The sequence below is a fragment of the Mya arenaria genome, chromosome 2, assembly GCF_026914265.1.
Source record: "Mya arenaria isolate MELC-2E11 chromosome 2, ASM2691426v1".
Lineage (NCBI taxonomy): Eukaryota > Metazoa > Mollusca > Bivalvia > Myida > Myidae > Mya > Mya arenaria.
In genome coordinates this window covers 65,160,929-65,178,295 of record NC_069123.1, presented here as the reverse complement: position 1 = coordinate 65,178,295, position 17,367 = coordinate 65,160,929, and the positions used below count along the sequence as shown (strand labels likewise).

Below are 17,367 nucleotides of genomic sequence, written 5' to 3'. Positions count from 1 at the left end.
ATTTTGAAAGTTTTGTTTAAAACATTTGCCAAAAATAAATTGTCTAAATGTTCTTTGATTCACTCTTTCACTGGGTTATATTTGCAAAGTCTAAAGATGAACTGCTTCCCTGGTGAACATACTGACAATGCTCAAAATTGCACATAATGTTGCCACCGCTGGGAGTCGAACCCATGGCTTGCCCTTCAACAGGATGCATTCTACAACTGAAATACATGAACCATGGCTAAAAATAACTGATAAACAATGCTGTTTCTTTGTCAAGCTTCACCTATATATAGATGTGAAAAAATCACTTAGTCTTGATTTATTACAATGATGATGTATTTTATGTTTTGATGGCTGTCAAGCTAGCAGTTTAAGCTTATAAGTGGCAGAAAGATTGAATCTATATATCACACTGAATTCTTATTAAAATAATTCACCTGAAATAAACTTGAATATTGGATCATTCTGACATTTAAAAAAAAAAAAAAAAAAAAAAAATCCCTACCTACCGACCCATCTTTTTTTCAGCATGTTACAGGAAACAGACATATTTTTTTTTTAGGCCTATGTGACACTCATTTTACAAACACAATGACAATTAAACTATCAATCTCAATAAAAATGTCAAGTAAGAGCCATTTAAGCAATTTAAAACATAGAAAATATTCTTATGAATGAACTTCGATAACCAAAAATAAACTGATTGTAGGATAAAAAGAAGTATTATTATTTCATTTAAAACATTATGGTTTGACATCTTACGCCTAAATAGCATTTAATTGCATCATAATACGATCCATATTTTTTCCAGGTTTTAACAAGTTCTCAGAGTTTATTTCCGGGAAATAAACCTGTCTGAATGCGATGACCCAGATTCTATTCTTAACTACAAAGTACATGTAGATATTATCGGTCCTCGGCCATACATGTATCTATTTGATTCAGTATGCGTTCATTTAGAAACTATTTGCAGATTCTGCTTTTTATATTGCGTTCTTTAACTCGCCGATATAGAAATAGTTGCTTTTTGTACAATATATATTACGCAAAACGCAGCTTATTCAAACTATATTAACCACATAACAAAGATTGAAAACACCTTACAGCGCTAGTTTTAGCTAGCTAATTAATATGCAGAACGCAGTCCGTAGCAATTGAAGCAGATTGCTTACTAGGTATTTTCGACGTAAATGTTAATGTAAATTAGGTTGTTGACCAACGCAGTTCTAACTGCGCTGGGGTTTAAACGCCCGTGCGCGCATTAATTCGCCAAAAGTTAAAAATGTTATGTCGATCTGCCGATGCGATTTCCGAGATAGGGTTATTAACGTCTGCAGGCCTTGCGGCCTACAGCCTAAAAGCAAGTTGCCTCTCTTTTTAATCCTAGACTTGGCTTTACAAGTAGACTTAGCTAAATATAGCATTTTTTTATACTTTCAAGGGCCATAATCTAGGCATGCATGGGCAGATCTGGATGGTTTTCAAACCGAGCTCTGACGGATATCTAAATACTGTACAAGTTTCATCAAGAAACTGAAGACTGTATCGTGTTCACAAGAAATTGTTTTCCGACGCACTGACGCACCGATGCACGGACGCACATACGACTTACACATAACCATCGCATAAGCTCTTATGGCCTTTGGCCAGTAGAGCTTAAAACCACTAACTCTTACTATGTTTCTTGTTTTAAGTTTCCATAAAGTATCATAAGTAAAAAACAGTACATAAAAGTATACATTTATTATCAATAAATAAGCCTCAATTTTCAATTTGATTGCATTTACTAGATTGAGTATTGTTATATAAAAATAAAGGTATATTCAGAAAAGAAAATACTTTTTATATAAGAATTTGAAATTATCTGAATGGGACATGGTACGAATGTCAAATTTCAGCTGTATTGAATTTTACTTGTCTTCAGTAACATTACTTTAAATATGCTTACATTCAAGAATAGAATGGAATTTAAAATCTCCATTGATTATCTTGTCTCATCTTTTATGAAACCAATGAACAAATTATCGCCTATTGTGCTAATTGGTAGGATCATGACAGGAACCACCAGACATGAACTCTACTGGCGGTAAGTAAAACAAGAGCTGTCATAAGACAGCATGCTCGACTACGCCGCTTTGACTTAAAAGTGAATACAATAACAATGTAATATGTGCCTGTCAAAAGCAATAAAACAATCAAATTGAAAAGTGAACAAGTATCGCAATGTGACAAAACCAGGTTTTTAATGATTGGCAGAAGAGATTCAGTTTCAACTGTTTCTTCTATTTTTTGTAACAGTGACATTGATCCTAAGGGCCCCAAATACAATCCCATGGAAGACCTCTTTAAACTCTTCCTACATAACAAGTTCGGTCACAGTATGTCAACCATGGCGACTTTGACGCTGCCCCAATACCAGCCCGCCCAAACAATGATGCACGTCATTCAAATAACTTGTTTTCCCTTTATGAAAATTTGATTAGGAATATTAAAATGTGCCTTTCAAAAGAAATTAAAAGAAAAAATAAATATAAAAAAAATAATAATATTTTTTTTTTCCTTTATGAAAATGTGGTTAGGAATATTGAAATATGCCTTTCAAAAGAAATAAAAAAAAAACATTCAAGGGCAATTATTTGTATTTAGGGCTAAAATGGAGTTGTGTTCCTTGTTGTAAGATGGTCGTCAATAATTCTGCAAAGTAATAAGTGCATTGATTGAAGGGTATAAGTTTTTTTTATTAAAATCCAAACTTGGCCTAAAACTTTAACCTGCCCTAAAACTTTAACCTAAGTCAATCAGTGGCCATAACTTGTATTAAGGATAAATATAATTTTATATATTTTATTCGAGATTCTGGAACCCTACATGTGCAGGGGTTGATGCATTTTCAGAATTTTGGGGAGATCATGTTGGTCTATTTGTGCCCCCGATCACAATGATTACACATGTATTCAAGAAAATGTCATTTGATAGAGCATCAGGAGTTCTGATTGTTCCATGCTGGAAATCGGCATTGTTTTGGCTGTTTATTTGTCCGAATGGATCATTTGTAAGGGAGGTAACCGATTGGTTTGATTTGCCTACTAGGAGACAGTATTATGTCCCTTGTAGAAACGGTAAAGGCATGTTTGGTAACACGGATTTGAAATTCCGCATGTTGGCTTTAAAAGTCGATTTTTCTGTGTAAATGAACAGGCAATGATTTACGTTACGTATTGATATATGGTCTTTGTATATAGTAAAAGCAGTATTGCACGATTTGATCTAATGTTGCTTGGTCTAAGAAATATGACAGTATTGTCCTTGTTTGACCGCGGGCAGTATTGCAAGACGCGGAAATCTATTTTAATCATGTAAATAGCGCGGGCAGTATTGCAAGGCGCAGCACTTTATTTTAATCATGTACATAGCGTGGGCAGTATTGCAAGGCGCTGGTTTTGATTCAATTTGATATTTAAAAAGAGCGCGGGCAGTATTGCAAGGCGCTGTATTTGATTCATTTAGACATATGAAAACAGTGTGCACAGGCAGTATTGCAAGGCACAAAAATGCATGATAGATAAACATAATATGCACAGAGCGCGGGCGCCAGTTTTTCTAGTTGAGCTATTTAAAGAGCGCAGGCAGTATTGCAAGGCGCTGTATTTTTATAATTCAGTCATGCAAACAAAGCAGAGGCAGTATTGCAATTTTTGGATGTAGATACGATTCGAATGTCATTAATGTTTCTTTGGAGATAAAACGTTGCCAGAATTGGTTTATATTTGCATGTAAAATAACATGATATGTCGATTTTGAATGTAAAATAATCATGCATAAAATTTTGGTTGTATTCGATACTGTTTTGTATTGTAGATATTATTTAATGCAATTTTATGATTAAAACTGATATTTAGACATATATCTAAAGGCAGCCCAATCTGTATTAAGTTATACATGTATATCATTTCATTTTATTGTGTATTTCAAGCTGATGCAATAATAATTATTATTTTTCTACACATGTATTTTTTCAGGTCCATAAGAACAAAATTGATGAGTTACCGGAAGTGATGGCGGGCAGGGCGCACCTACTTCCGGATTTGTTGAAGAAATCCAGGGCAGATTCCACCATTAGCAAATACCACAAAGCATTTGTGCGTTTTCAAAAATGGATTATGTGTAATGGGATGGGAAGTAGGGACGCTTTGCCCGCTGGGGCTTTCGTAGTAGCAATTTATTTGGCTTCACTTATACAAACTGTAAATTCTAAAAGTCCAGTTCTTGCTGCTTTTTATTCTATTAAATGGCACCATGAAATAAATGGGTTGGTTTCTCCTACTAGTTCAAAATTAGTTGAAAATGTTTTGGAAGCTGCTAAAAGAATATTAGGGAAACCTGTTGTAAAGAAAGAACCTATTACCATAAATATCATTGCATCAATTTATAAGACTTTATATGAATACAAGAATTTAAAAAGTCAAAGAACTATTTGTGCGATTTTGATTGGTTTTGCTGTTTTTTTACGAAGTTCTGAATTGTTAAATATTAAGGTATCAGATATTGTTTTTCATTCTTCTTATATGGCAATATTTATGGAAAGCAGCAAGACAGATAGATATAGAGACGGTTTTTGGGTATTAGTTGCAAAAACTGGCACGCCCCTTTGTCCTGTTGAAAATACTTTGAAATTCATAAATTGGGCAGATTTGAAAGGGGATGATTTCTTACTTTGTAATTTGAGTGCGACAAAATCTGGATATAAAGTGAGAAACGTGAATAGGAAAATGTCTTATTCTAATTTACGTGATGTGTTCATAGAGGCATTAAAGCCTCATGTGGAAAATGTTAAGAAGTTTTGTGTGCATTCTTTACGCTCAGGCGGTGCATCCGTTGCAGCGAACAACGGAATTGCAGATCGTATGTTCAAGAGACATGGTCGGTGGGCTAGCGAATCCGCTAAGGATGGTTATGTGAAAGACAATATTGACGAGAGATTGAAAGTCTCATTAAGTCTAGGTTTATAAATGTGTTACACAATGTTGTGTTTTGATAATTTGTTTGAGTTTTGCTGATCCAAACGTTAGTTAATGAAATATAATCATTTTTGGTAATGTCTATTTTATTTCAATACTATTATATTGAAAACGTTTATTAGTACCCGTTCTTTATCGTTCATATACGTTCGAGTGCTAGAACACATTTCAAATCAATAAATGAAATTTTGCATTTATTATGTGTTGTTTATTGTAAGGAACATGGAGTCCGTAAAGGAATATGGAGTTATGTAACCTCATTGTGTGATGGTCCTGAACAATTGTGTGAAGTATTAAGTCAATTGAATGAAGGGTATAGAAGTTATCAATAAATATCCCAGCCTGCCCTAAAACTTTAACCTAAGTTCCATAGTCAATCAGGGGCCATAATTTGTATAAAATATAATATGGAGTTACCTAACCTCATTATGTGATGACCCTGAACAACTGTGTAAAGTTTTAAGTCAATTGAATGAATGGTATTGGACCTATAAGTGAAAATCCCAACTTGCCCTAAAACTTTAACCTTCTCTTAACTTTAACCTAAGTCAATCAGGGGCCATAACTTGTATTAAGGATAATATGGAGTTATGTAACCTCATTGTGTGATGGTCCTGAACAATTGTGTGAAGTATTAAATCAATTGAATGAAGGGTATAGAAGTTATCAATAAATATCCCAGCCTGCCATAAAATTTTAACTTAAGTTCCATAGTCAATCAGGGGCCATAATTTGTATAAAGGATAATATGGAGTTATCTAACCTCATTATGAGATGACCCTGAACAACTGTGTAAAGTATTAAGTCAATTGAATGAAGGGTATTGGACCTATAAGTGAAAATCCCAACTTGGCCTAAATCTTTAACCTGCTCTTAACTTTAACCCAAGTCAATCAGGGGCCATAACTTGTATTAAGGATAATATGGAGTTATGTAACCTCATTGTGTGATGGTCCTGAACAACTGTGTAAAGTATTAAGTTAATTGAACGAATGGTATAGAAGTTATTAATAAATATCCCAACCTGCCAGAAAACTTGAACATAAGTTCCATAGTCAATCAGGGGTCATAATTTGTATAAAGGATAATATGGAGTTATCAAACCTTATAATGTGATGGCCCTGAACAAATGTGTGAAGTATTAAGTCAATTGAATGAAGGGTATTGGACTTATAAGTGAAAATCCCAACTTGCTCTAAAACTTTAACCGGACGCCGACGCTGGGGCGAGTAGTATAGCCATCCCTATTCTTCGAATAGTCGAACTAAAAATACTTTTGAGACCCCTCTACCACTATACTACTCTTCTGTCGAAATCTACCACGCTTGAAAAAAAAAATGGCCTTTAAATCTTTCAAAAACCTCAAAAATGATATCAACCATGCTAAAATACCCCAATAATCTGTTACTTTAAAGAACAAGTGCAATAAACAACTTTTAAAATCACTTAACACTTCGACAGAGATCGTTGCTTAATTACCAGTACAGTACAAAAGACTACTAATCAGCATTCTTTAATAATTGGCATCCTACTAATCAGCTATTTTTTGTTAATCTCAAAGACATAAAATAAATCTGTCAAAACATCAAAAATACCACTCCCTAAGTGTTTATCATTATCTATAGTATATAAAATTTTATGATTTTTGGCGCGAAAAATTAACATACACAACACTGCAGTCATCTGCACTTACACTCTGAAATGTTTGGGCAGTCTGATTTGATTAATCTGAATCAGCAGCTCTTCTGAATATAAACATGTTTTCAGCTTTATTCAACATTAAAAAGTCAGAAGTTTAGTCGAGTAGCAGTGCTCCCAAAAAGCACATACTCGTTATCAACAAGATAGATGCCAACTGTCAAAATTTGTTTGTGAAATATTCAAAGAAATGTCATTGATTGTAACATATAGATATGAATAGAAAAAGTTCAAAAATTATGTTTCCATTGAATTTTGATATAATAAATGTGTTTTTATTACCCATAGGAACTACTTATTTATTGAAAGTTTCATATTGACATATACCAATAGATATTGTAAACAAAGGATAACGGAAGTGCTCTTCATGAACTAGATACATTTTGGATTTTTCGGATTACACCGGTAATATGGTAACCACAGGTATTTCGTATGTTGGGGATACTCTTACTAACCCTGGAGTGTCAATAGTCTTTAAAATGCAGTCCATGCTTCTTTTTTAACTTTGGACCAGGCTAAACATCATTAAAAAAGAAGTCTGGACGTTGTTTTAGAAGAATGACTATTGAGGCAACTTTGATATTAAAGTTTATTGAACCTGGCCTAGCCACAATAATGTGCATTTAAGGGGAAGTTTTTTAACATTTGGATATATTCATTTTGTTCCCTAAACAAAATTGGCGTAGAGTCGCCAACACAAAAAAAGATAAAGACTATAAAGACTCTGAAGCAGCTGTTTATATGGTCTAAACCTGGCCTAGTCCATATAAACAGATCTCCGCGTCCATATTCCACTTGGTGATTTTTTGTTTGGTGTATTATTAGCGCAAAGATAACAGGCACCTGCTAAACAGTTTCAAAATGGCCATGCTTTGTTGGCGGATGTCGATCTGATATAGTGTTTCATGAAACACTTACGTGTAATGCACCAGTCAATTGTAACCACGGCGCCCCCAGGTCCGGGGGTATACCGGGGATAGCCAAGTTAATGGGCTGAGTTTTTACCTTCCACGTGGCCCCGCAGTGCCGGGTGAATGCGGTGGTTTTGCGCAAAATATAGCGGGGAATGGGCCTTACCTAGGGTCCCTGGGGTGTGGGTCATTAGGCGGGGATTTTACCATCAGTTTGTCCACGCAGGACGGAGATTTTACCCAGGGTTGGCTGGACCGAAAACAGCCCCTGCTATTTGCCGGACCTGGGTGGGCCATGGTTACAATTGACTGGTGCGTAAGAGAAAGGTATCGGTCCATAGAAATACCGGAATCCCCTTATTACCGGAATCCACCGGAATCTACCATAATCTAATCAAATTATACTTAAATGTTGTTTGGGGATGTTTTTAAGCTTTAATATATGTAATGTACTAAGAGGTATCCCTTTATAATCATATTTCCATATACAGAAAGTGACAAGGATTCCGGTACTTTGCTGGTCGGATTGCCGATTATAATGATTTGATCAAGCTACCGGAATCTCCTGAGAAATAATAATTAAACTATACTTAAATGTTGTTTGGGGTGTTTTTAAGCTTTAATATATGTCATGTACTAAGAGGTATACCTTTATAATCATATTTCCATATACAGAAAGTGACAAGGATTCCGGTACTTTGCTGGTCGGATTGCCGATTATAACGATTTGACCAAGCCACCGGAATCCCCTGAGAAATAATAATTAAACTATATTTAAATGTTGTTTGGGGTGTTTTTAAGCTTTAATATATGTCATGTACTAAGAGGTATACCTTTATAATCATATTTCCATATACAGAAAGCGAAATATATGCATGGGACAGTCGATTTTAAAAGTTACTTTGTTAACGTGGAATGAATGTAATTTTTCATATGCTTTTAACTTGTCGACCTAAGAAATGATTTCAGCACCATATTTCTTTCTTTTTTTTGCACAAAACATGACCTGTCAATCTGTTCTCGTATCAATCGATCCGATAAGGGTTTTTATTGGGGGCCAATATATAGGGCGAATACACAGTATCGATCAGATTAGGGATTTTATTGTGGGTCATTTCCCCGGGCCAATTCAGTTTATTGCAGTTAAGTTCTGATAAATTTCACACATTTGAAAATTGATTTACATCATATTGCGTAAATTGTTTTGATATTCTCATATATCTTATTATATATATTTTATCTCTTACAAGCATATACATTGAACAATATCATTTCTTTCCTAATTATCAGGTACCTCTTAGCATAGTTTTAGAGAACTTAAACTCTAATTATTGCTTATGGTCATTTAGTCATTGTAATTAAGTACCTCCTAGTATTATTCTGAGTAGCTCTTCGTAGGTCTTAGCCTGATTTAAGGTTTCTAGTAATGGAATAGTCTTTTGCCAAGACCTTGTAGGAAATAGAAGAGTATTTTAATTGAAAAGTAACTAAATACATTTATACACATAAATATTAGCTTCTTTGAAGATCTTGCAGGCACGGCTGAAATGGGCGATTGGGAATTACAAACTGCAAATTTTTTAAATGAGGCAGTAAAACATTTTGATTTTTTTGGCATAATCTTCCCAAAAGATTAAAGATAATTATTAATAAACGGGTCACGAGCAATTCGTGTAAGGTAGCTGACATTTTTGCTAAGATACTACATGCAATATAGGTTTAAAATCATGGGGGGATTTAAATAGGTTTTAACTATAAATTACAGACTACGCGATGCGCTGTTGACAAGGCATCCACCAACTGCCCATAGAGTGGCACGGAACGAAAGAAAACTGCTAGAGGTTTATAAAGTTGGCCTTCTATCAAAATCATCTTGTGTGAATAACACTGATCCCGTCGCCACATGCATCCTAAAACATTACCACCCCGTCATGCTGCATACTAGAAAGCCCTTGGAAATCATTGGCGACGGCAACTGCCTATATCGGGCATGCTCATTGATAGAGACAGGCAGTCAAGACAATCATGTATTGCTGAGACTTTTAGTTGCATTGGAATTGTTAGAAAACGAATATTATTATGATGTCGAAAATTTCTTTACTGACAGTCGGCTTTTTACAAGTGATTACACTAAGGTAGTGCATGATTCCATTTTTATAAACACAGAATCAGAGCTCATACATCTGTATGCAATTAGTGCAGTTCTTCAAAGATGCATCGGTTTTTATTACCCACCACAGGTAAATTCTTACCTTTCGTCCGACCCATATACCCGTCGGGTTGTTGGTCGTGGCGTTACAGACCAGCCTACTGATGCTCTAATTATGTGGAGTCGGGCGGCACGCCCCTCTACCTGGAATCATTATGCCCCAAATCACTTCGTCCCACTAGTAGGAATAGATAATGCTGATGATGATGATGATGATGATGAGACTACCATAGATCTGATTATAGATGATGACATGGACAATATTGACTAGACTACAGTAATAAACACACCCTCAGATGAACATATTGACCAGACTACAGTAATAAACACACCCTCAGATTAAAATAATACTAAATGTCAAGGTCATGTCGAAAATAATTCCTTCATGGACACATGTGAAGTCATTGAACTTTTAGTAAATTCCCAGTCAGGTTTAGACAAGATCCCTCCTGGTAGGAAAGAGAATGTATTTTTTGTAATAAACAATGATAGAAACAAAGACCAAAAAAGCAAAAATAAAAGAAGTTCCTTTGCCGACGATTGTGGATGTTGAGATAGCGGCAAAGGAACAAGCCCGAAGTCATACTACTTTAAGGATAGTGATAATGGTTTGTCAATGCTTTACAAAAGAGGGGGGGACTTGTGTTCTAGAAAAAAAAGCAATGGTTCATATACGTACTGTGTTCTAAACCCTCAGCCAGAGGAAAGAGACACTGTAGTTATTCAGAGGTATTACGCGACATTGAAACATGACAAAACATACAAAAAACGGGCGACATGGTTATGTGACGGTGGCATTTCAAGTCCATATGTTATTGTCGAGTATGTGGGTTCATTTCCGGGTCTTGGTCCCCACGGCAATGCTACAGACCCAAATGAATACACACGAACGCCAACGAATGTTATTGACGACGTATGTGACATGATCACCAAAGACAAACCTAAGGTTGTGTACGACAAATTGAAAGACAAATACGACGAGTTAGATCGACCAGCCAGTATCCAGCAGATCAGGGACAAGAAAAAAAATCTTGCTAAACAAAGTCGACCTCAGACAGTTAATTTGCGAAATACGGCCGATCACATTACTGCCCTAGAAAACATGGTCTCTCAAGGTCACCCATTCGTTCGTACGACTATTAGGAACAGTAAAAAGACTCCATGCATTATCTGTTACACTGACGACCAGATGAATGACCTGAAAACGTTTTGTGCCACTGGTCAAACAGCACTAGGCGTTGACAAGACATTTAATTTGTGTGACATGCATGTCACTGTTACGTGCTACAAACAGTTAAGTGTAAACAGACAAAAGACAGACGAGCCCCCTATTTTTGTTGGGCCGCTGTTCATACACGACAGCAGTGACTTCGAAACGTATGTCAACTTCTTTGACCATATCCGAAATAAGCTTGTCAATGTAAGCCTGGACAGTTTAGTCATCGGGACAGACGATGAGAAAGCAATGGTCAAGGCAATAACTACCAGCTTTCCAAGTTCAACACATGTACTCTGTACCTGACATTTACGACAAAATGCAAAGCAGAGGTTAGTCGACGACGCTGTGACCTTGGCCGACCGGAATTATATTTTGAACAAGATCTTTGGTCCGGATGGCATTGTTAGTGCGGATGACAGTATATGTTACGACGAGAAATGTGACGAACTCGGACGTCATTTAGCCACAGAATCCAACAAGTTTCACAAATACTTCGTCGACAGACTAGAGCCGATCCTGAAAACAAAGGTCAACCATCCCGTCAGACATGACCTGATTGGGGCGAACTGGACGAACAATAACTGCGAATCGATCAACCACGTGTTAAAACAATTGATAGACTGGAAGTCAAAATCTCTTACAGACCTGATCGATGCAATACACAGACTCGTACGAGGTCAATTTGCCGAACTCCGCAGTGCCATAATCGGCACGGGCGAGTTCCGACTTGCCCCGACTCATGAAAAGTTCAAACTGACTAAAACAGACTGGGTTACTATGACATTAGAACAAAGGTCGCGGCACTTTTCCAAGTACCGCAATCACCTGTTCACGAACCCACGTCTACTGAAGTCAACTAACGGACAGGTTACAATTGTGGCCCCAAAGACCCTTGATAGGAAACCCGGACAGAGAAGAAGGAAGGTGAATGAGAGAACTACTACAGCGACAAAACGGACGAAGAAGGATAGTTAAGCTATACGAAGTTTTCATTGTATACGCCGTGTACCTGTTGTTGGGGCCCTTAATCACTAGGGTGGTATTACAATGAATACCTAGTAAGCCCTTTCCTTTAGTGCACCATCTCAAACAAGTTTCATTTCTGATTATATGATTTTATTTTAGAACAAACTAATTTCTGATCTGACGGACTTAAGATATGCAGTTTTCATTGTATACGCCGAGTACCTGTTGTTGGGGCCCTTAATCACTAGGGTGGTAATACAATGAAGACCTAGTAACCGTTCACCTACATGCACCATCTCAACCAAGTTTCATTTCTGTATATATTATTTTATTTTAAAACAAACTCTTCTTTTGGTCAGGAATTACCTGTTGGTGGGGCCCGGTAGTAATATAATGAATACCTGGTATGCATTTTCCTTAAATATAAAGAGTTAGTAAGCTTTCACCTGTATGCACAATCTCAACCAAGTTTCATTTCTGTATATATTATTTTAATTTAAAACAAACTCATTTTTTATCAGGAACAAGTCTCATATCTGTATATATTTTATTTTAGAACAAACTTTTTTCAAATGTAAATGTCTTCAAAATGATATTATGTGGCATTATTAAAAATATTTAAGGCAGTATGACGCTTTGTCTACACAATTGACACTTTGTTTTGTTCGTTTGTAACAAATTGTCTATTCCAATATTCAAATATTTCAACCTACCATCTGTGATATAGTGAATATGACTTCAACATTACTAATAACAATTTTTATTTACTACTAATCTGTGATACAATGCGAATTTTCTTTTCGTATACAGTTGAACACCGCTATTCCGAACACCGTTTATCCAAAATTCTGAAAATTTTCGTAATTATTTTTCGGCCCCGATATTACTCCTTCTTTGTTTAACTGATCTTTAATCTCCCGATTTGGTATCTCACACCTATTTATCAGTTCTTATTTCGAACTTGACCATGTCATAGTTTTTCACACCATACTTAAAATGCACTCGGGCATCGGCTTGAGGTGACAATGGATCACAATTGGAGCTTGTTTAAGAATGACACTGAACACACGTATGTTACAAACATCGGTGTCAGAAAATGAGCAATTTATTTGGGTGATGCGGTGTGTATATAATTGCTGGTTAACACAACTGAATATCATTCTGAAATAACTCCGTGTAACCAACATTGCAATGTTCACGACTTAGTATTTTAAGTCATCTATATTTCGCGAACGCTGTCATTTTCTGAAAAATTGTTAATCCGAAATATCACTATTCCGACATATTTTGTTGGGTCCCTACTATTTTGGATTAAGGTGTTCAACTGTATATAAAGGTCTTGTACTTCCTTATCTATTTATACGTTATAATCTACATTATGTTATTTTACATACATTTGTATGCTCCATATTTCATTGTATATTGTGTTATATTATGTGGCATTATGCAAAATACCTAAGGCTGTATGACGCTTTTGTCTACACAATAGAAAGTAACGTTTTTTTTCGTTTGTTAACAATTGTTATTCCAATAGTTTGAACTGCCATCTGTGATGTTGTGGATATGATTTTTACATTATTAATAACAATCTGTGATACAATACGTAATTCATTTTTGTATATAAAGGTCTTGTACTTCCTTATCAATTTACACGTTATAATCTACATTCTGTTTTTTACATACATTTGTATGCTCCATATTTCATTGTATATTGTGTTATATTATGTGGCATTATGCAAAATACCTAAGGCTGTATGACGCTTTTGTCTACACAATAGAATCGTTTTTTTTCGTTCGTTAACAATCGTTAACAATTGTTATTCCAATAGTTTGAACTGCCATCTGTGATGTTGTGGATATGATTTTTACATTATTAATAACAATCTGTGATACAATGCGAAATTCATTTTTGTGTATAAAGGTCTTGTACTTCCTTATCTATTTATACGTTATAATCTACATTATGTTATTTTACATACATTTGTATGCTCCATATTTCATTGTATATTGTGTTATATTACCGTATTATATCATGATTAGGACGCACTTTTTTACCCCCAATTCTCGTCTTAAAAATTGCCTGCGTCCTTTCTATGCTATTAGAATTTCATTTGTTTTTCTCCAAGTTCTTTTCAGGTCGAAAATATCAAATCTTTTCAAATGTGCGAAGGTGTGAAAAACACCCGCTGTCTGTCATTAGAAAAAGATCAATAGAACATACTATTGCGATGGTAATACCGTATGGTTGTTTGTTCGCACTTTACCCGACGTGCCTTCCACTGGCAAGGCTTATTACTGACACGCATTAATAATGCCGACATGCTTTAATCCGCGCAGCGACACGCCCTAACAAAACAATCATCAGTTTTGACAATACACAGTTGCGATTGCAACGGCTGCAACGGTTGCAACGGTTGACTGTTATTCAGAAGGCATGTGGGGACTATTGCAACGGATGCAACGGTTGACTGTTATTCAGAAGGCATGTGGGGACTATTGCAACGGATGCAACGGTTGACTGTCAGTCAGAAGGCCTGTCGGGAATATTACGGCATTTGTAATATGCGTGAATGTTCTCAAAATGTCAAGACATATCATTGTTGTGTACGCTAAATTACCGAAATACAACGATAATTATCGAAATACACAAAACAGTTATAGAATTATGCCTTATATACAATTTTTTGTTTGTTTTTTACTTCAATATATGTTATAAATACTTTACCAACCTCAATTTTTCGGCTCCAATTTTGACATTTTTCCACTGCGTCCTATCTTATATATTAAGGGTTTTTACCCGTTTTTTCAACTATTATTTTGCCTGCGTCCTATCTATGCTAGCGTCCTATACATGATATAATACGGTAGGTGGCATTATGCAAAATACCTAAGGCTGTATGACGCTTTTGTCTACACAATAGAAACTTTTTTTCGTTTGTTTACAATTGTTATTCCAATAGTTTGAACTGCCATCAGTGATGTTGTGAATATGATTTTTACATTATTAATAACAATCTGTGATACAATGCGAAATTCTTTTTCGTATATAAAGGTCTTGTACCTCCTTATTTATTTACAAGTTATAATCTACATAATGTTACTTTAGATGCCATTTTCAAATAATATATTTACATGCATCTATACTTTTCTGGAAAATAAATTTATTTCTAATTAAGATATTTTTGACGTTCTTGTATGGCATACATGTCATGTGCACCGGTAAACCCTGTTGTTTTATTTAAATCTTCCAATACCCCCTCGTGTTCTCATGCACCAGGAAGTTCTGCAAAAGAAAGGTACTTCAACACAACTAACTCACAGGGGATTCCGTTAGTTTGGTCATAACAAAATCAGCAGTAAACTACCGGAATCCTTGTCACTTTCTGATTAAAATTTCACTTTATTCTATATTCAAGCATTAAAATACTTAAAATGATATTGAAATTTAGTTATTTTAGTAATTCACAGGGGATTCCGGTAGTTTGGTCATAACATAATCAGCGGTAAACTACCGAAATCCTTGTCACTTTTAGATTAAAACTCTTACCTCATTCTATATTCAAGCATTAAAATACTTGAAATAGTACTGAAATTTAGTTATTTTTAGTAATTCACAGGGGATTCCGGTAGCTTGGTCAAAACAAAATCAGCGGTAAACTACCGGAATCCTTGTCACTTTCAGATTAAAACTCTTACTTCATTCTATATTCAAGCATTAACATACTTGAAATAGTACTGAAATTTAGTTATTTTAGTAATTCACAGGGGATTCCGGTAGTTTGGTCAAAACAAAATCAGCGGTAAACTACCGGAATCCTTGTCACTTTCTGATTAAAATTTCACTTTATTCTATTTTCAAGCATTTAAATACTTGAAATAGTATTGAAATTTAGTTATTTTAGTAATTCACAAATATCCCGGTAGCTTGGTCAAAACAAAATCAGCGGTAAACTACCGGAATCCTTGTCACTTTCTGATTAAAATTTCACTTTATTCTATATTCAAGCATTAAAATACTTGAAATAATATTGAAATTTAGTGATTTTAGTAATTCTCAGGGGATTCCGGTAGCTTGGTCAAAACAAAATCAGCGGTAAACTACCGGAATCCTTGTCACTTTTAGATTAAAACTCTTACTTCATTCTATATTCAAGCATTCAAATACTTGAAATAGTATTAAAATTTAGTTATTTTAGTAATTCACAGGGGATTCCGGTAGCTTGGTCAAAACAAAATCAGCGGTAAACTACCGGAATCCTTATCCATATTCCTTCAATACAGACTTATACTCATTATAGTCGTTGTATACTGACATGAAAACTACCGGAATCCCCGTACCCTTTCAGATAGTATGTACGTACATACGCTCAATGATATATAATGGGTAGTAAATAATTAAAACACCTCCAAACATTTATATAAACTAAAACAATATTAAGTTTTAAATTTAAAGTTATTTCTCAGGGGATTCCGGTAGATTCCGGTGGATTTTGGTAGTTAGGGAGATTCCGGTAATTCTATGTACCCGAAAGGTATTAGTTAAAATAATGTGTACTTTTTGAGTTTATATTTAACAGTGAAGTGTTAAGTATTGTGGTGTTACAGTTGAAGAATATTTTTTACATTGGTATGGATCAGTTGACTTGTGGCGCTTAGGGAACAAAATGAATATCCAAATGTTAGAAGAAGTACACAAATCGGCCCCTTACCAAATCGGCCTACTACCAAATCGGCCCCTAAGACGTTTCGGCCCTGCCATTTCGTCCCCTTAATTAAAATGACTCGAGACGTTTCGGCCCCTTAGTGATTTTCAATAGAGACATTTCGGCCCCTTAATTTTATTTTATTTTTTATCTTGAGTATAAAGAAAAACATTGTAGGTCGTCTTATAAATGTCAATGAGATCTGTTAATAAGTTGTAAATAAAATCTTTAAATTTAAAAATAGACAGATATGCATGAAAAACATTGATATGACTGATATAAAAATATAATTAAAATCTAAATAACTATTAACCCTGAAATGTTAGAAAATCTAAGAAATTTTATTTGTTTTAACTGTTAATTATTAATTGATCATTAAAGACTTCAAAGAAAATTTGTCTTTGAACCATGCGTTCTTTTTTGCAGGGCAAACTGTTAGTGTTGTGGGTGTGAAAAAGACATTCAAAGACGTGTGAATGAATAATTGTCTTTAATTTGTTAATGTTATTTAGAGTTGATTGAAGAAGATTTGAGTAATATAAACAACGTAAGTATATCTATTAAATCGTTTCTAAAAGTGGGTACCATTTGTTTTAAACGTGTTGCGTTTTTTAAAAATGCCTTTTACATTTTAACCATTAATTTGTTATCTATG

At 35.0% G+C, this 17,367-nt stretch overlaps 1 protein-coding gene across 1 annotated transcript in view; it reads right to left on the bottom strand.

Annotated features, from left to right (window-relative positions):
* LOC128207930 (uncharacterized) overlaps positions 1–17,367 on the bottom strand; it is a 51,732-nt gene that overhangs the window by 31,862 nt on the left and 2,503 nt on the right. The window contains exon 2 of the mRNA XM_052911141.1: positions 9,868–9,968. The gene's annotated coding sequence lies outside the window, so the exon portion shown is untranslated. The remainder of the gene's footprint in view (positions 1–9,867; positions 9,969–17,367) is intronic.